The 20,512-nt window shown below is 45.5% G+C and overlaps 1 long non-coding RNA gene across 1 annotated transcript; it reads left to right on the forward strand.

The window, feature by feature from the left end:
* Positions 1-6,441: 6,441 nt before the first annotated feature.
* On the forward strand, positions 6,442-8,937 carry LOC144820017 (uncharacterized). The gene is made up of 3 exons (XR_013607672.1): positions 6,442-6,536; positions 7,768-7,898; positions 8,625-8,937. It is a non-coding gene; the product is annotated as an uncharacterized LOC144820017 (long non-coding RNA).
* The last annotated feature ends 11,575 nt before the right edge of the window (positions 8,938-20,512 follow it).

Below are 20,512 nucleotides of genomic sequence, written 5' to 3' on the forward strand. Positions count from 1 at the left end.
GCGGCCAGTTACTCTAGAAACGCGTTTGGCTTTGAACTTTTAATGTATGCCTCATCAAGTCGCCTGCCAGCATGCTGTCACGCCTCAACGTGATTATTTAGTGCTCCCTGAGGCCGTCTTCAAATTTGGGTGCTCCTGCGAAGTTTTGGATTTTAAACCGTTCGGGCCCGGTCGTGAAGAGCGGCACACCGCCGCAAGCGGACCACGCCAGGCTCCTATCTGGGAGTTTGGATTCGAGGAGGGAGCGGGACAGGTGCAGCTGCAGGGCGGTGCCTGCCCCACCACGGTGACAGTAAAGAAGCGGGGCAGGTGTCGAGTTGGTGCCCTCATCAAACCCACTGGGGATAACATGTGTTTTATTGGGACTCTGAACCGGCGCGCTCACTTGAGCAAGACTGTGTGTACCACAACCACCAGAATGCCGGGCGGCTGGCTCCGCCCAACTCGGCAGGTGTTTCTACTTAGGTGCGCATTTGAACAGCGCTCTCAGTTGTTCGTATCTCATGCCACTGACGAAGAGAGCCAGTTACTCTCGAAACGCGTTTGGCTTTGAACTTTTGATGTATGCCTCATCAAGTCGCCTGCCAGCATGCTGTCACGCCTCAACGTGATTATTTAGTGCTCCCTGAGGCCGCCTTCAAATTTGGGTGCTCCTGCGAAGTTTTGGATTTTAAAGCGGCCGGTCCCGGTCGTGAAGAGCGGCCCACCGCCGCAAGCGGAGCACGCCAGGCTCCTATCTGGGAGTTTGGATTCGAGAAAGGAGCGGGACAGGCACAGCTGCAGGGCGGTGCCTGCCCCACCACGGTGACAGTAAAGAAGCGGGGTAGGTGTCGAGTTGGTGCCTTCATCAAACCCACTGGGGATAACATGTGTTTTATTGGGACTCCGAACCGGCGCGCTCACTTGAGCAAGACTGTGTGTACCACAACAACCAGAATGCCGGGCGGCTGGCTCCTCCCAACTCGGCAGGTGTTTCTACTTAGGTGCGCATTTGAACAGCACTCTCAGTTGTCCGTATCTCATGCCACTGACGAAGAGAGCCAGTTACTCTCGAAATGCGTTTGGCTTTGAACTTTTGATGTATGCCTCATCAAGTCGCCTGCCAGCATGCTGTCACGCCTCAACCTGATTATTTAGTGCTCCCTGAGGCCGCGTTCAAATTTGGGTGCTCCTGCGAAGTTTTGGATTTTAAAGCGGCCGGTCCCGGTCCAGAAGAGCGGCCCACCGACGCAAGCGGACCACGCCAGGCTCCTATCTGGGAGTTTGGATTCGAGGAGGGAGCGGGACAGGCGCAGCTGCAGGGCGGTGCCTGCCCCACCACGGTGACAGTAAAGAAGCGGGACAGGTGTCGAGTTGGTGCCCTCATCAAACCCACTGGGGATAACATGTGTTTTATTGGTACTCTGAACCGGCGCGCTCACTTGAGCAAGACTGTGTGTACCACAACAACCAGAATGCCGGGCGGCTGGCTCCGCCCAACTCGGCAGGTGTTTCTACTTAGGTGCGCATTTGAACAGCGCTCTCAGTTGTCCGTATCTCATGCCACTGACGAAGAGAGCCAGTTACTCTCGAAACGCGTTTGGCTTTGAACTTTTGATGTATGCCTCATCAAGTCGCCTGCCAGCATGCTGTCACGCCTCAACGTGATTATTTAGTGCTCCCTGAAGTCGCCTTCAAATTTGGGTGCTCCTGCGAACTTTTGGATTTTAAAGTGGCCGGTCCCGGTCGTGAAGAGCGGCCCACCGCCGCAAGCGGACCATGCCAGGCTCCTATCTGGGAGTTTGGATTCGAGGAGGGAGTGGGACAGGCGCAGCTGCAGGGCGGTGCCTGCCCCACCACGGTGACAGTAAAGAAGCGGGGCAGGTGTCAAGTTGGTGCCCTCATCAAACCCACTGGGGATAACATGTGTTTTATTGGGACTCTAAACCGGCGCGCTCACTTGAGCAAGACTGTGTGTACCACAACAACCAGAATGCCGGGCGGCTGGCTCCGCCCAACTCGGCAGGTGTTTCTACTTAGGTGCGCATTTGAACAGCGCTCTCAGTTGTCCGTATCTCATGCCACTGACGAAAAGAGCCAGTTACTCTCGAAACGCGTTTGGCTTTGAACTTTTGATGTATGCCTCATCAAGTCGCCTGCCAGCATGCTGTCACGCCTCAACGTGATTATTTAGTGCTCCCTGAGGCCGCCTTCAAATTTGGGTGCTCCTGCGAAGTTTTGGATTTTAAAGCGGCCGGTCCCGGTCGTGAAGAGCGGCCCACGCCAGGCTCCTATCTGGGAGTTTGGATTCGAGGAGGGAGCGGGACAGGCGCAGCTGCAGGGCGGTGCCTGCCCCACCACGGTGACAGTAAAGAAGCGGGGCAGGTGTCGAGTTGGTGCCCTCATCAAACCCACTGGGGATAACATGTGCTTTATTGGGACTCTGAACCGGCGCGCTCACTTGAGCAAGACTGTGTGTACCACAACAACCAGAATGCCGGGCGGCTGGCTCCGCCCAACTCGGCAGGTGTTTGTACTTAGGTGCGCATTTGACCAGCACTCTCAGTTGTCCGTATCTCATGCCACTGACGAAGAGAGCCAGTTACTCTTGAAACGCGTTTGACTTTGAACATTTGATGTATGCCTCATCAAGTCGCCTGCCAGCATGCTGTCACGCCTCAACGTGATTATTTAGTGCTCCCTGAGGCCGCCTTCAAATTTGGGTGCTACTGCGAAGTTTTGGATATATATATATATATATATATATATATATATATATCTATATATTATCTACTGGCGGTCGCCAGTAGGTAGTTATAGTTAGGATTGTTTTCCATAGGGAATCCGCAACATTCTATTGGGAATAACTTTGGCGCAGATTGAGGGATCTGCCTGTAATTTTCCTCAAATTTGCCTCGCGTTGGTCTGCTCCGTCCCTGAAAGTTTGGGGGGATTCGTCAAGCGGAGGCCGAGATAAAAGGGGGTCCCAAAACGTGTTTTTCCCATGTTCATTTCCTTAGGTCGGTTGGACTCACTTTTAGCCCGAACGGCTGAATGGATTCCCATGAAACGTGGCAAAATTGTAGGTACTGGTAGCCTGATGTGCCTTTGCTATGTCTCAAGATATGTGATCCAGTGGATTTTGAGTAATTTAGGTTAAAAAAAATATATATATCTATAGGCGCGCCCCGGTACGCGCACCGGGGAGCGCTCCCGGCGCGCACCGCGAGTTCGCGCGCGGAAAGCTGATTGGCTCTCGGGTGTCTGTCAACATTCGAAACAGTCCGTAGCGGCCGCCATCTTGTGTCTCGGTAGGATTGAGACACAAGAGGTGGCAAAAACAAAGGGGGAAATAACCAAAAGGGGGCAGGGTAGACCCCCCCGACCCCCTAGGTTTGATGTGGGGGCCATAAAAGGGTCCGCGGGACAAAACATTTTTTTTATTTTTTTTCAATTTTCGCGGGGGGAGCGCCCGGTACGCGCACAGGGGAGCGTACCGGGGAGCGTAATTTGGTGAAAAATAGTGAAAAAAATTAGTGTAAAATAATCATTTTGAGTGATCAGAGGTAGGGTAGCTCTGAAAAGAGCTTTTGGGTTATGTGGCTGATTTAGGTACTTATAAGTACATCCCACACACACCCACATGCACACACCCCACACACACACACACCCACACACACCCACACACACACTCCTCACACACACACACACCCACACATCTCACACACACACACCCCACACACATAACCCCACACCCACACACTCCCCATACACACCTCACACACCCACACCTCCACCCACACCCAAACACCCCACACACCCACACCGACACCTTACACATCCACACCCACACCCACACCCACACACCCCACACACCCACACTCACACACACACCTCACCCCCCCCCCCCACACACACACACACACCTCACAGACACACCCCACATATCCCACACATACACCTCCCCCCCACACACACACCTCACAGACACACCCACACATCCCACACACACACACACACATACCCCCCACACCCACACAACTCACACACCCACAACTCCACCCACACCCAAACACCCCACACACCCACACACACACCTTACACACCCACACCCCCACCCACACCCACACACCCCACACACCTACACCCACACACACCTCCTCCCCCCCCACACACACACACACCTCACAGACACACCCCACACATCCCCCACACACACCTCACCCCCCCACACACACGTACCGGGGAGCGTACCATGAGGAAAACCCAGTGAAACAGTAAAATAATAATTTAAAGTGCTTAGAGGTAGGGTAGCTCTGCATAGAGTTGTTGTGTTGTATCGGTGATATAAGTACCAGCATGTAGGTACCAATGCAGAGTTTTAAATTCAATGTAGATTGTCTCCTCTGTAGATAATTTGTATGTTGTTACAGAAGTTATTGTGGTATATGGAATCCATACCATAGTTTGTCAGGAAAGTAGAAACAACATTGAGGCAGGAGATGAAAAAGAGATGTCAAATACACATTGGAGATAATATAGTGGGCGAAAGGAAGTAACTATGAGTAACCCTGGGCGTAGTTCGCGTAGCCGCACTCCGCGACGCTACGCGAAGACGCACTTGCACTCCGCGAGCTACACGTAGCTCCGCGGACATGCGTAGTAGCTTGCTAGACCCGTTCGCGCGCCGTTTTTCGTCTTCGGGAGCGCGGTGCGCGTGTTCGGGGCGCTGCCTGCATGCCCGAGATAGCTGGCGCGCTAAGTTACTCAATGAAGTTTGTCCCGCCCGCTTGCGTTCCCTTATTTCCGGTTCCGGGTCACAAGTAACGTGTTCGCGTTGTGTTAGACATGTTCGGGAACTCATCTTCTCGTTCGCACTGCCAAAGTGCGTGATCGCGTCAAATATCGCGCGAACTTACCGCGGCGGTCGCGACGGGCAGAGCCATCTTCGATTTCACACTCTGGCTATGGTTTTGGGCCTACTTTAGCATCTCACTCCTATCTCTTCCATCCTGGTCTTTTCCCTCAGTTTTTCTAACTTTCTTTACTTATTACCTATTTCTGTCTGTGCCTAGGTTTATATTTCTCATTTTATTTTTACTTTTACAACTTTTTTTGCAACTTTTCTCTTGTTTTATATTACTTCCTTCTTTTATCTTTCTTCTTTCTTCCCCTAACCTTTTAGTCTTCAAATTTCCTTCTCCCCTCCACCCAGAACCATGGTGAAGGGTGCCAGCAGCATCGGCGGCTCAAAGGGCAAGGCGGCTGTGCCGAAAAAAACCCGGCTGCCTTGCGGCAGAATGCGCCCGGCAGGAGTGACGCCCCGCCAACTTTTTGGGGAGGAGGAGGTGGCCGCCCTGGTCTTTTTTATCCAGCGTCACCTCCCCTTGACTTTGGCAGCAGGCGGCAGGCCCGGCTCCGGCTACCAGCGCATTGAAGAGCGTCTCCGGCGGTGGGCGAAGGTGCGCCGTGCAGTCTTCCGCTGCTCCGGTATCCGGCGTACCCACCATCAGCTGTCCCACCGCTGGGCCGACATTTTGGACCGGGAGCAGGACCTGTTGGACCTGCTTGGTGTGGAGGTTGTGGGTCTTGGTGAGTGGCTACCCCAAAAATAAAGTGTGTGTATATATATATATATATATATATATATATATATATATATATATATATATATATATATATATATATATATATATATATATATATATATATATATATATATATATATATATATATATATATATATATATACATATATATATATATTATATATATAGTTATATAAATATATATATATATATATATATATATATAGTTGTATAAATATTGTTATTGTATCTTTGTAAATATTGGCTGAATAAGTAACGCGATGACTGTTGCTCCTAGTTACATTTCCGATGTATTCCGGTATATCTACTGTCATTGTATGACAGTGTTCTTCTTCTTCACTGGCTCTTGCGTGTTGTTTCAACTTGGCGCTAGCTGTTGCTGTTTATTGATGTGAGATTTTCTTTATTGTTGAGAACTGAAGTTAGTTAATGCTATTAATAGAGTCTTGTCCTTCCTTTGTCCGTCAGTGAAATAGCGGTGGATGGATAATTCTACGTAGTTTGCATATTGTAGCATTTTTTTCACGGCCTTCTCTTCTGCATGAATCGAATCCTTTTCTTGCAAAGAATGCTAACGTTACTTTGTTCTTCTTACCTCAGCCAGGGCCGGCTCTAGGGGGCATGTGCAAGCTGTGCAACTGCACAGGGGCACCAAACTTCAGGGGCCACCGCACCAATAGATATCCTTAATTTAATAATACTCTAAGGATGGATACATATTTGCGTTGCGGCCCCTGGCATGGATTTGTTGCCTCCGGCTCTGTTCCACTGTAGCAGTGTTTTTTGCAATGATGTCTATGTTTCACAGCACTCAATGTTTTTCTCTTTGTTTATTATTTTTTACATGAACCACAGAACCCAGGGGCAAGCAGAATACAGGGACCGAGTCGGCGGGTGAACCACCACTTACACAGAGCTCCTCTACTGAGGATCCTGCTGCTGTCCCCAGTAAGTCCAACAGTGCTTGTTTTTTCCTCTGTAATGTGTCTGCTTTGCCAATTGACAGCAACCAAGTATGCATCCAGAATGATGTTTGTCTAGTATTTTTGTAAACGTTAGTATACCACTACTAGTCTTGTGGGTATTCTATCTCCTATGGAGTTATATACATATTACACAACTATGTAACTATGCACACGAAAATTGGATGTTGGTACTGATAGGCAGGTTGGACCTTACTTACACCTCAGTCACAGAACTCTGAGGAACGCACAATTCACTGAACGACAGCCTATATGGCCTGAGTCATTGGTCAATTATTCAATTCACACTCCTGAACCCCAATACCAAGATGCCGAATGCTTTTAGTACACAAACCGTTACCTAAGAAACCCCCTTTTGCTCACTCACTCGTGTGAGTCTCCAAGACAACAGACACTGAAAATAAAATTCAGAGTCAAAGTGGTCATTCAAAAGCTTTATTTTGTTAGAAGTAAGTAAGTAACATCAATGTTTTTAAGTTGTTCCGTCAAATACGTTGAAGGGCCCACCAGAAAAAATCCAGAGTTAAAAAAGGCATAATAAAGTAATCAACATTTTTACAGCTATTAGTGCACAATAGGGAAATGTGGCAACTATCGGAGACCTCTCACCAACGTATACTGGTCAGATATTCCTCTTTTTTTGTAAGCTATGGAAATGTCCGCTTCGTAGAAGGCAATCTTCTCATCTGCCGAAAAATAATGACAAAAGTGGTGCACGTTAGACAGTATGAAATACATTTATGCCAGTTTTATGCAGCCATGCTAAAAAGAAGTTGTAACCTGTAAGCAAACTCTATTCCACAATCCACATAGAAAACTTAAATACGGGCCCTTTTACTTTCCCACCTCTTCAGGTGTATGCATTGAACAATGATGTGTTGCCTCAGAGCGTCTTCTCGTACTGCGCAACAAGCTGCGAGTTAACATGCGCAAAACTGGATACATTGATGTACAAAGGTTACATAGTTCACTTCCAATTCCCAAGGACTAGAGTAGCAGGACAGATGAGATGAGCTTGGGTACCATACCATAACAATGAATGCTAGTAATATGTGTAGTGACTCTGCTGTACTATGCAATGTGGACTCATACTGATTACGTACGTTGTACTTAACTGTTTTGAAGAACTCCATTCTTGGTGAACAAGTACAAAGGGGCCTGTGCATCCATCTAAAAAGGTGTACTTATTTTTATAGGTGCAGAACCCTTACCATCGACCAGTGCCGACGGGGACAGCGGCGCAGCTTCAGCGATCCCGGCGGGGACAGGAGGAACAGAGGCACCTACACCAGCAGCAGTGGGGGGGAGCCAACAGCGGCGGGCGATGGTAAGTTACATTCAATAGTGATCTGCATTACTTGGTGGGAGGGGAAAACTTTCTCACTGTACTCTACTGGAAAATATATGATGTTACCTTTACTTGTCATTAGCATGCTAAGCATTACCACTACAGTAATGCAAGTGGCTGATAGCAGTCGGATGCATGGGTTGTTGTTAAAGCATGTAAAGGGGAAAACACAGCTGCCAGCGTGGTTGGGAGACACACCCAATACCGGTGGTTAGTGGATAGTCTCAGCAGCAGCGGTGTTTTGGGCAAACCCAAAGGCAAGGGAAGGAGGGGACGACTGGGTGCATGGGTCGTTGCTGGTGAAACACAAACCAAATAAGGTTTGTTGCGCGGTACAAAGTATTATAGTCTTTACTAGACATGTACTACTAGCTGCCCCCTGTTAATTAATGTTACTTTGAGAGTGTTCCCGCCTTCCCGGAATCAGAGTATATAATACAAAAGGAGATATGAAAAAGACAGGTGTTCGTTCTAATGTGTGTGACCGTTGAAGTACACCCATGCTAATAGGGCAGGCATAATGCCGTGACAAAAAGTCCAAAAAATTAATAGAGGCTGTAGAATGTTCAAGATAGACGCAACACAATTTTTGGTACTCAGCTTGCTTGCTAGTGCTACTGTGCCGCCCACTATGTGTTGAATCAATGTTGTGTTCTTGATTTGCGGGGAGTTTGGATTACAACAATTCTGTTTCTTTCTTTATAGTTACTCCTTCCCAAAAACCAACAAGGAAGGAGTTGGCAGTCCGGGCCCGGCAGCGGAAACTGCAGGCAATTGTAGAGGCCTACCGCCGGCTGGTGGATCAGGCCGAGGAGGAGGAGGAGGAGGCGGCGGCAGCAGCTGCTGCCTCTTCCAATGCCCCGGGCCCCAAGCCTGCAGGACTACGTCGCCGTGGTCAGGCAGCCGCCCGCCGCCGCGTTGTTACATCTTCGGCGGCCCCCCCACAACAACAACAACATGCATGCAAGTGTAGGTGCCGTGATTTCCAAGCGAAGATTCTCCGCCGGGTAGCGAGTAAGTTGGAGGAGGAGCGGAAGAAGCTGGAGGACTGTCTAGAGGAGCGTGTGAAGATAATGGTGGACAAACACCTGAAAGCCCGCCGGCTTTGAAATGGACCCTGTTTTTTGCCCCTTTTTTAATCCTTTTGTTGGTGGGTGGGATGTGGGAGTTGGGGTGTACATTTGGGTTGAAATTTGGTTGGGGTTAGGGGAGGGTAGGGACAGCTCTGGGTCAGGGGGTTACATTTGTTATATATTTTATTTTTCTATTATCATTATGAAAATATAAAAATAAAACAAAGATATTTTCACAAGAAAACATTTGAAGTTCATTTGTGTTTGTTGGGGGGTGGAGGGGGGACTGTTTCACCAAATAATGTACGTTGTGCAACATGAACATGAACTACGAACGATAAATTAAGTACTGACTGCACCTGTAGTAGTAGGGTCACAAGTGCATAAATAATTTATATTATTAAATAACATGGGAAAATTGCCCATCACGTGAGTCTGAAGTTACTAGTATACTTTAATTCCATGCACATTTGCTCAGAGTCCGCTAAACAATCCTATGCAATGCATTGCATCATTCCTTTAACATACCTGTCCTAGTTGTCAGGGAAGAGGAGCTCGTCCTCAAACTCTGTGCGTTCAGACAGAAGTAGGTCATGTAACCCAGTAGTGAGGACGTCTTCGCACTCGCTTTCTTCATCCGGCGGTGATTCACGTACTTGATAGTCTGGTGGTATGAAGCGTTGATTCATTTTTATCATTGTCAGCCGCTCCACGCTTTTGGGGGAGAGACTAGTCCTTTTCGATGTGACAATGGCACCAGCAGCACTGAAAACCCGCTCAGAAGAGACACTGGCTACAGGACAAGCCAGATACTTTATCGCCAGCCTGCTCAGCACTGGCCACTGTCTCCTTCTTTCATACCAATAGACCAATGGGCTTTGCTCCATGAACACCTCTGTTGTGTCATCCAGATAGGCCTGAACCATCCGCTCAATGTTCATTGGTGCTCGGCTTTGCTGGTCCTCTTTTCCCTTTGCAACAGCAACGGACTTACCCATCCCTTTCTGTAGAAAAAAAGCAGTTATGCTTTTGGTTGGGTCTGCTGAATCAGATCGTGTAGGTGCTGCTTTTGGTACTGTTGGTGCCTGCTGGAAAGCAGACGCACTGCTCTCATGCTGTGAAGAACTTGCGTCAGGAGTACTTGGACTGGCCTGGGCTGGCAGTGGCAGGCCTTTAAGTAACAGCCGTTCAGTTTCTAACTCATTAGCTTCCGCAGCTATGGAAGTTTTGTACTTGTCAACATCCTCATCTGAAAATGGAATTACTGCGTTACTGCTGACAAATAATTTGTACCGTGGATCCAAGATTGTTGCAGTTATGTAATGTTCACCTGACACAATATTGTTGAGCCTTACATTTGCACACAAGCGGTTGCCTAAGCCCTTGGCTAAGGTATATGCATCAACTTTTTGTTCGTCACCTTCGTATGTTTGACAGACCTCCTTCACCTGTTGCTGAAGCATGTACAACAATGGGATGGCTTGGCCCATAGTACAGTCCTCCCTGCTAACTGCACGTGTGAAGACCTCAAAGGGTTGTAGCATCTCTGTGATGCATTTAATGAGGTCCCACTGCCACATCTCAATGGTCAGGGCTTTAAGATTAACAGTAGGATCCCCTAATCTTCTTGACATGACATAAGCATTCAGTGGGATGTACTGCTCAAAGAGACGCTCAAGCATGAAATAAGTTGAGTTCCAACATGTTGGGACCTCCTGGATGAGTGCTTTGACTGGCAACTTATGCTCATGCTGAATGACCCGTAGCAGCTTCCGTCCTTTGAAAGAATGGTTAAAGTGCGTGCATATTCTTCTGCAGATGGCCATTATGTTGCTGACTTTGGCTTCATTTTTCAGAAAGTCTTGCACGACTAAGTTTATGCAGTGTGCCAAACAGGGTACCCTGAAATAATGTCCTTCTCTCATTGCCTTCACTACATTACTGCCATTGTCGGTGGAAACAAAACCAATCTTAAGGCCTCTTGGTTTCAGCCATTCAAAGACCTTGTCGTTAAAGTCAGACAAAATGTTTTCAGCAGTATGACTTTTGTCCATACCAAACATGGCTATAGTTGCATGTCTGCGCGTATCATTGAAAATTCCAGCAACGTCACGGAGGCCTGAAGTTAACTTGTCTTTAACACCTGCAAAAGAGATCCAGTGTGCGGTGATGCACATGAAATCTGTAGCATCGCAACTGCTCCACATGTCTGTTGTCAGGTGGATACAATGGACAACACTCTGTTGTAAGGCTTTCCCAATCAATTCCAGCACGTCGTGGTGTAGTGCTGGAACAGCCACTCGGGCAAAATAGTAGCGACTGGGAACGTTCCATTTTGGGCAGAGGGTTGCCACTAATTCCAGAAATCCAACAGCCTCAACAAATGAAAATGGGAGAAGGTCCAGTGCTAACATTTTTCGCAAGTTTGGCATTGTACAAACGTGCTACTGGGTGGTTCCGCTCGTACTTTCCCTCCTGCCTTAACATGCTAGGAATGGTAAGCTGCTTTGCATGTCTTTGAGTTATGCTAGACGGACCACCTTGCATCGCAGACTTTTCACTCCTTGGTGTCTCCAGCTGACTCTGGTGCCACTGAGAAGTTGCTGATGCGGCGGATGTGGACTTTACCACGCCAGTGCTGGCGACAGGGGTCCATTGTGTACCACTCCTAGATAGAAGGTCATCGTCTTCCTCTTCTTCTACCTCCTGGTCAACCATGAGTGGACCTTGTACCACTGTATCCCCACCAACACGAGTGCTAACATTTTTTAAGCTTGCAAGGTGGTTCTCCCACCTGATCAAGTGTGTTTTTTTCAAATGGGTCGTTTGGCCTCCAGTCCCATAGTTTGTACCAAGCTTACCACGACTAACATTGACATGACAAATGGTGCATACAGCAATGTTCTCCTGAACTGGGTGAACCGTAAAGAAGTCCCACACTGGGGAGGTAAACTTTTGTCTCCTGCCATAGGAAGAGGAGGACCCACTGCCAATGCCGGATGGACTGGAGGATTGTGGAATTTCACTATGGGACAGCTCAGTCCTAGTACTGCCACTACCTCCTTCTGTTGAAGTGGCGCTTCTGCTGGATGTCGGATGCTGCCGGGCCTTCGCTGATGAAAAAATTGGAGCTGGTGTTACTTTGGGTGTTGAGTGTGTAGGAGTTATGCGTGGTACCTGCTCATCAGTCATTGCAGCATTTCTGGATAGGGTGAAAATGTTGGTCTCTACATCCTCTGCACCAGGAATAACGCTTGTGATGATGACAGTGTCAGACCCGTCTTTATCACCAGCAGTATCCTGCTCACCTACATCGACCTCCATAAGTTCAAGCCTGCCTGGAAACTTCCTTTTTCCTAGCATGGTCTTCTTGGGATGTCTCTCCTTTGAATGCGCAGATAGTTGTGGCTGCCAATCCGTATCAAGGTCATCGGAAGGGATGCTTTGCGAAGAACTCGATGCACTAACCCTCCTTTCCCTTGGTGAATTCAAAGGAAATAGATCACCTACAGAAGTGGCTTCCTCTTCTTCTTGCTCGGAAGGAGGCTCTACTTCCTGAACTGCCCCGACTTCGGGAGGAACAACTACTACTATTTGGTGCGGAGATGGTGGTTGTTGTTCTTGAGGAAGTACTATTGCGGGCTGGGGTTTTTCAACAACAACTGTTGCGGGCGGTGGTTGTGGTTGTTCAACAACTGTTGCGGGAAGTGGTTGTGGGTGAACAACTCCTATTGCGGGCGGTGGTTGTGGTTGTTGAACATCTACTGCTGGCGGTGGTTGTTGAGCACTTCCATCTTGCGTGGATTGTGTACTACTTTGAGACAGCGATAAGTTTAGTTCTGGCTCAGTATCACTGCTCGCAAGCAGAAGGCTGGCTACCTCTTCGACCCTCATCATGTGCTTGGCCCTGGGATGCTGGCTTGCCCCCACTAATGCAGATGTGCTGGTCCCAGCTTGCACCCCAGACCCAGCTGCTGCAGGCGTACCTTTTGGGGTGCCAAAAAAGGTTTTGGGGTCCATACCAGACTTAAGTGACACTTCCTTCTGCTGTTCCTTCTTCGCAGCAACTTTCTTTGTGGTGGAGAACCTGGTAGCTTTCTTAGGGCCCATCTTCTTCTGATGTCAGTCAGCTCACAGCAGCACAAATTGCAGAGATGTCTGGTCAGATGAGTCACACACCACACGTGGCGTACAACTGAAGGACGTCCGTCTGGCAGTAGAACGAGCGATGGATGAAAAAACAACCAGCACCTCCTCAGTCTTTTTTGTGCACCTACAAGTAAAGAAGGCAGAACAACATCAGTCAAACAAGCAGTAAGGCAACATGAACAATTGAAAGACACACAGGCCAATGTATAAAAGACAAAACAGAAGACTAATAATACCAGTCCAGCAGCACCACAGCTCAAAGGCCACATGAAGTCCAGAAAGAACCAATAAAGTCAAGCAGGCCTATAGATACCAATATGGACAGAAAAAGGAGGATGCCTGCTGCACATGACAGGTTAATGTGCAAGGAATAAGTAGCCCATGGCTAAGACAGAGGTTGTAAACCTAACACCGCAAAAACACATACAAACAAACCCCTGCCCAGACAACACATTGTTGAATGCAATGCCATACACACACATGCCCTAATGATGTTAATTGCATACACCGAACTGAAACAGCTACATAAAGGCAGCACCCCCGCTAACTACTACCTCTGGGACTCTGGCCTACTGTGAGATCAGACAGAAAGCTGGGAGTCCAATGATAAATGCACAAAGGAAGTACCTTCAAAATGGCCGCCACCACATGGCCTAGCCACCACCAGCAACATGAAAAGTAAAAGAAAAAAGAAGACAGACAATAAATGCCTCTGGGAAAGGGACAATGCTTTGTTTGGTTTCACAAAGTAGCCGCAACGCTGCCCACGTGGTCAGCCCACCCACAAACAAGAAGACAGACACAGTAATTGTTCCAGGCTCCAAAAACTACAACCAAATGACAAAATCTGTTTTTTTGGGTGCACAAGAAAGACCTGCAACATTTTCGAGAAACTTTTATGCAACTCGGGACATATTGTCCGCGAGAATGCAAAATCGGCGGGTTCGGCAGCGCGAAAAGAAGAAAACGTCGTTTTCGCGTTCCCGAGCAAGTACATTGAGCACGCGAACAAGACAAAAAATGTAATGTCGCGTCAAGAGTTGATTAACTTTAATGCACCTATGGCTATGAGTAGTAGTAACTCTGCCCTACTGCCACAATACAATAGTCAAAAACCTTGGATGCCTATGGCAAAAGCACAAAGGAAGGACACACAAAATGGCCGCCAACATAGGGCCTGGCCACCAACAACAACATGGCAAAATCACAAAGGATGTATACACAAAATGGCCTCCACCACATGGCCTGGCCACCAACAACAACATGGCAAAATAAATCACAAAGGAAGCATACACAAAATGACCACCACCATAGGGCCTGGCCACCAACAACAACATGGACAACTTTACAAAATGGCCTCCACCACATGGCCTGGCCACCAACAACAACATGGCAAAATGAATCACAAAGGAAGCATACACAAAATGGCCGCCACCACATGGCCTGGCCACCAACAACAACATGACAAGAAAGAGAAGACAGACAAGAATGCCTATGGCAAAGGGACAATGCTTTGCTTCACAAAATGGACACACCACACCACTGCCCAAATTGGTCACCCCACCCAAAAAAAAAAAAAAATTACATAGAGGACAGAAAATGGAAGTGGTCCATGCTCCAAAAAGAGAAAACTACAACCAAATGACAACATAACATAAATGAGGACTTTTTGGGTGCACAAGAAACACCTGCAACATTTTCGAGAAACTTTTATGCAACTCGGGACATATTGTCCGCGAGAATGCTAAATCGGCATGTTCGGCAGCGCGAATGGAATAAAAAGTCGTGTTCGCGTTCCCGAGCAAGTACATTGAGTGCGCGAACAAGACAAAAAATGTAAGTTCACGTTCTCACACTGTGCGAAGTTACCAAAACTACCCAAGCTGTATTCCTAGGGTTACCTAATGGCAGAAATTGACAGAGTATTTAAAGTTTAAAAAACACACCCAAAACCAGAAATACCCCACACATAAAAATAAGATTTTCTATATCAATCCAAGCCATCCATGATTTTCACATTAAGGGTACACCACAAAAACAGTTGATTAACTTTCATGACCCTATGAGTAGTACCTATGGCCTACTGCCAGAGTAGGCCACAAGGTTGGAGGCCTATGGCAAGAGCAAAGTGGCTGGAAACATAAAATGGCCGCCAACACATGGCCAGGCCAACCACAGAAAGTTAATACAATGAACTCAAGCATGCCTACACACTAACTACATGGGGTACTAGGGTCAGATATTGCCTTAAAATTTAGAAACATTTTAAATTCCACAAACAGAAATTCCACAACAGACATTGCTAGTGCATAATGAACATAATCCAATGCCATCCATGATGTTTGTTTACAAACTGGAATAAACATTTAAACACAGACTACAGAAACATGATTGGACCCATGGGTACCTCTATATGAAGCCTGGATGCAAGTTAAAAAAAATACAATTTGGGACCTCATGAAAGTACAGGCCTCCATCAATAATTTAATTCCAGGATTGAATACTGTAGTTAAAAAAAAAATCAAATCAAACAAGCACAAGTCTACATCACTCATACATTACACAAACTTACTTGAAAAAGAGAATTCCAAATCAAAAAGTCCTCATTAAATCCAAGGTAAATCAGTAATGCAGCCAACACAGACAGAAAGTGATCCTTTCAGCTCAAAATCCAAAGGAAAGTGAGCACCACATGGACAAAGCACTGGGAGGAGCCTGGTGGACAGGAACAGGAAGTTGTAAACTCAAGAGCCCTTCCTCCTTACTCTTCAAAACAAGAGTAGAAACAAAAAGAGGGGTCCTTCCCCCCTAAAAATAAACCCCAAAGGTACAACTTTAAGGTTTTTTGCTTTTTTTTCCTAACCAAAATGGTAATTTATTATGGTTTTAACATGCTCGCGAGTTATTCTGTGCAAGAATGCAGTTTCTGCGTGTTCGGCAACTCGATCTTACCAAAAAGCATCCTCGCGCATCCTTATGACGCTATCGCGCATCCAAATGACGTTATCGCGTTCGCACAGTCGCACGGGACTGTGCGAGAGTGTTTCCAAACATGGTGGCACAAGCGACCAGGAAAAAACGAACGCAGAACGAAGGTAAGCCATTGCCGCGCACGCGATAATGTTATTCAGCGCGCGAGAACTACGCTACGCACCGGATCGCGGAGTAATCGACAGCTACGCGTTCTCCGCGGAACGCGGAGCTGCCGAAACTCCGCAAGCTCCGCGAACGGAGCGTAGTTCTTCGCCCAGGGTTAACTATGAGGAAAATTACAATGTAACATAAAAAAGTTGCACAGTATACTATAAGTCTCACATTATATTATATTCATTTTGGTACTATTTCATGAATTACATATAAAAAAGAATAATGTCTGGATTTTTTTAAAATTATTAAATAAAAATGTATTGCTCTGATTTTTCAAAATTTAATAACACTTCCAACATTATTTCGTCAGGAATGTCCTCATTTGGATTACATGATTCCATTTCTTCCACATATTTAAGAAACTCTTCATCATGAGACTGATCCAAAAAGTCTAAATCATTAATCTCTTCCTCTGGGTTGTTCTCGAGATCAATTTCGAATGAAATATTAAATTTCTTTTGTTCTCCTTCCATTTTGTTGCTGTAAATTGCATAAAAAATAAATATATCAGTAGAGATAGGGCACTGTTAGGTTTAAGTTCAGACAGGTACTTCTGAGTTTTTAACAGTGAAGTTATCTTTGGGCAGTGTATGGTATCAGGCAGGAAGTAGAACTATTAAAAAGTGCATGTGATGAAGACTATCTAAAAACATAATTATACTAGAGAAGCCTAACTTAATCCATAAATATAATAGAGAAGCGTATCTCAAGCTATAACTATAACAGAGGGACAATAAATAACTATCAGAAAACGTTTTTACTAATTATTTTAAAGTGCTCCTTACAAATTAACAACTTACTTTTGAGAGAGGTGAAGAAGAAAAAATGTGAAAATCCTTTCAAGATGTACCTCAGGTAGTTGTAGTCAAAATGGCTGTGTTTCCCTCTTTTTTCATTTATATTCATGTACATAACCAATCAAATGTCAGGCAATAATACTAGAAATTGAAAGTAACATTTTAATTGGTTGTAAATTCTAACACTTCAGATGTGGTTTTGTCATGTAATTTACCTCAGGATATTTAGAGAGGGCTACAGGCCAAATGGCTCAATGGAATTCCATCAAATTTGGGAAAATGGTAGGGACTGGTATGTAGTATGGCCTATTCTATATTTGGTGAACATCTCTACAGAGGTTTTTATGTAAAATACCTTTAAAAATTTTTGGGGAGCGCTTACCGGTGCGGGCCCCGGTACCCGTACCGGCAGCGCTACGGGAGTCCTCCATCTTGTGTTTCGGTAGATTTGAGACACAAGATGGAGGACAAACAACGTTTGGAATGGGTGAAAGGGGGCACGGTAGACACTCCCTGACCCCCTAGGTTTTCTGAGCGGGGCTTAGGAGGCCCATATAGGCCCAAAAATAATTATTTTTTTTAACATTTTCGCGGGGTGAGCGCCCGGTACGCGCACCGGGAAGCGTACCGGGGAGCGTACCGGGGAGCGCACCGGAAAGCGTACCGGGGAGCGTACTTTGGTGAAAAACAGTGAAAAAAGTTAGAGTAAAGTAATCATTTTGAGTGATCAGAGGTAGGGTAGCTCTGAAAAGAGCTTTTGGGTTCTGTGGCTGATTTAGGTACCTACAGGTAGGTTCCAATGCACAGTCTTATATTCAGGAGGAATATTCTATTCCCCTCATCTGAGAAGTGCACACCATCTTCTCTGTAGATATCTTGCATGTTGTTACGCAAGTTATTGTTGTATATTGAACCCATTCCATAGTCTCTCATGTAAGCAGAAACAGATGTATTCACATGTTTCCGTGCTTTCTCAAATTGTGGACAAAGTTGGTTGGACCACTTCCATTTCTGTCTTTGGCATATATTGGAATATACCAAGGCAGTTTGTGGAAAAAGTGTCATCAATTGCCCAAAGGTGTCCTTTAAAACCATCTCCAGACCTACCCCAGTCAAAGTGCCTAGGTCATTTCCACCACAGTGCAAAATTATAAGGTCAGGGTGTGGCAGATGGTAAAAAGTTTTCACCAATGGAATCAATTGATGACATCTCAATCCTCTTTGGCCAATCCATTTTATGTGCACATTTGGTAAATCAAGGTTGTGAAAATTTCTGATAGCTGCATACCTTTGAACCCAGTGAATGTAGCTATGTCCAATAATCCATACAGTGTACATGGTGAGAGGAGGTTCTGGTGCAGTCAGATGAAGTGTGGGAATGAAATGGCAGTTGGAACAGTAGGAGTTTTAAAAAAAATGTGGAGTTTCAGTGCTTTGTGGATTCAGATAGTTGAAAACTGAAAGTTAGGGTGCATGGTTCTGTTCTGTGAAAGAAGTAATTTGAATGGTTAAGAAAAAGTCATTAAAAGAAAAATTGCACCTCATAAGCTGGTGTATTGAGAGGTCAAACATCCTTGCTAAGTTCAATTGCAACATTGTAGAATAAACTTTTAACCTTGAGAGGTGAGTGAGGAGGGAGTTGCTATGGTAACAGGCAGAAAGGGCTGAGGGGGGGAAGGGTGTTGGTTTGAAAATGGAGAGGGAAGAGTTTTAATTGGTTAACATGAGGGATATGTGTGTAGAATTAAAGGTTTTCTGTGCCATTCATGATTGCAGTGCCTGGAGTACATACCTTTTGCTCTGCTAAAGAAATATTGGTGTGTGTATCTGACACTGTTCTAAATCTCCCAAAGCATTTGTAAAGGTGAGTTATGATTCATTCAAAATAGATAGAGAGTTCAGATTAGGAAGCACATTGAGTTTCTTTGCTGTTGGTTTGTGTGATGTTTTTTGAAGATGCATGGTATCAATATTTGCAAGATAGAGGAAATATATTTTGTAAAATAGTGAGTTTTCAGAACTGAAATGGAATTCTTGTACATAGGACCTGCGCTGTGTTTCTAAAATGTTATTCAAAAAACGATTTAGGGGCAAATCAATGGTTTTACATTTTTGAGAAGGAATAAATAGTGTGTGCATGATTACATAAACATATTTGAACCTTTCACAATCATATCACCTGTGTTACCTCAGATTAGGAAGCAGAATGAGCTTCTTTGCTGTTGGGTTGTGTCATTTGTTGGGTAATGCTTGGTAGGAATGTTTGCAATAGAGAGGAAATGTATTTTGTAAAATAGTGAGTTTTCAGAACTGAAATGGAATGCTTGTACATTGGACCTGCGCTGTGTTTCTAAAATGTTATTCAAAAAACGATTTTGGGGCAAATCAATGGCTTTTACATTTTTGAGAAGGAATAAATAGTGTGTGCATGATTACATAAAAATATTTGAACCTTTCACAATCATGTCACAGCATGATTACATAAAAATATTTGAACCTTTCACAATCATGTCACATGTGTTACCTCCGATTAGGAAGTAGACTGAGCTTCTTTGCTGTTGGGTTGTGTCATTTTTTGGGTAATGCTTGGTAGGAATGTTTGCAATAGAGTGGAAATGTATTTTGTAAAATAGTGAGTTTTCAGAACTGAAATGGAATGCTTGTACATAGGACCTGCGCTGTGTTTCTAAAATGTTATTCAAAAAACGATTTTGGGGCAAATCAATGGTTTTACATTTTTGAGAAGGAATAAATAGTGTGTGCATGATTACATAAAAATATTTGAACCTTTCACAATCATGTCACCTGTGTTACCTCATATTAGGAAGCACACTAACAGCCTGATTCATGTAGGCAATAGCGCTCGCAAAAGGGCCAGATTCTGAGAATCTGGCCCTTTGCGAGTGCGATTTTTGCATTTGGTATTCACAATCCCAAATGCAAAAATCGCTATTTAAGAATTCGCATATTTGCGAGGAATGGCATTTAAGGAATCTCTAATAGAGATTCCTCAAATGCTATTCATGACACATCAAGAAATAGCGATTTTGCACTTTTGGGGCCGCTATTTACCGAGATGTCAGACCTGTCGGTAAATAGCAAAAACTCAGAAAAATGCTTTTAAAAGCATTTTTCTAAGTTGCATGTTGCACACACACATGTCCTTTGGACATGTGTGTGCGCAACACCTGTTCAAATGTGCATTTTAGGGGTGCTACAGGGCGTCCTTTGGACACCCCTGGCACCCTTAAAATCGCTATCTCATTTGCGAGTAGCAAATTGCTACTCGCAAATAAGGGATACTCCCCATTCATTCCTATGGGCCTCTTGGCCCATAGGAATGAATGGGGAGTTTTTGCGAGTAGCAATTTGCTACTCGCAAATAAAGAACATGTAGGAATCGCTATTTTATTAGCAATTCCTACAT

This window comes from Lissotriton helveticus, chromosome 2_1, assembly GCF_964261635.1.
Source record: "Lissotriton helveticus chromosome 2_1, aLisHel1.1, whole genome shotgun sequence".
Classification (NCBI taxonomy): domain Eukaryota; kingdom Metazoa; phylum Chordata; class Amphibia; order Caudata; family Salamandridae; genus Lissotriton; species Lissotriton helveticus.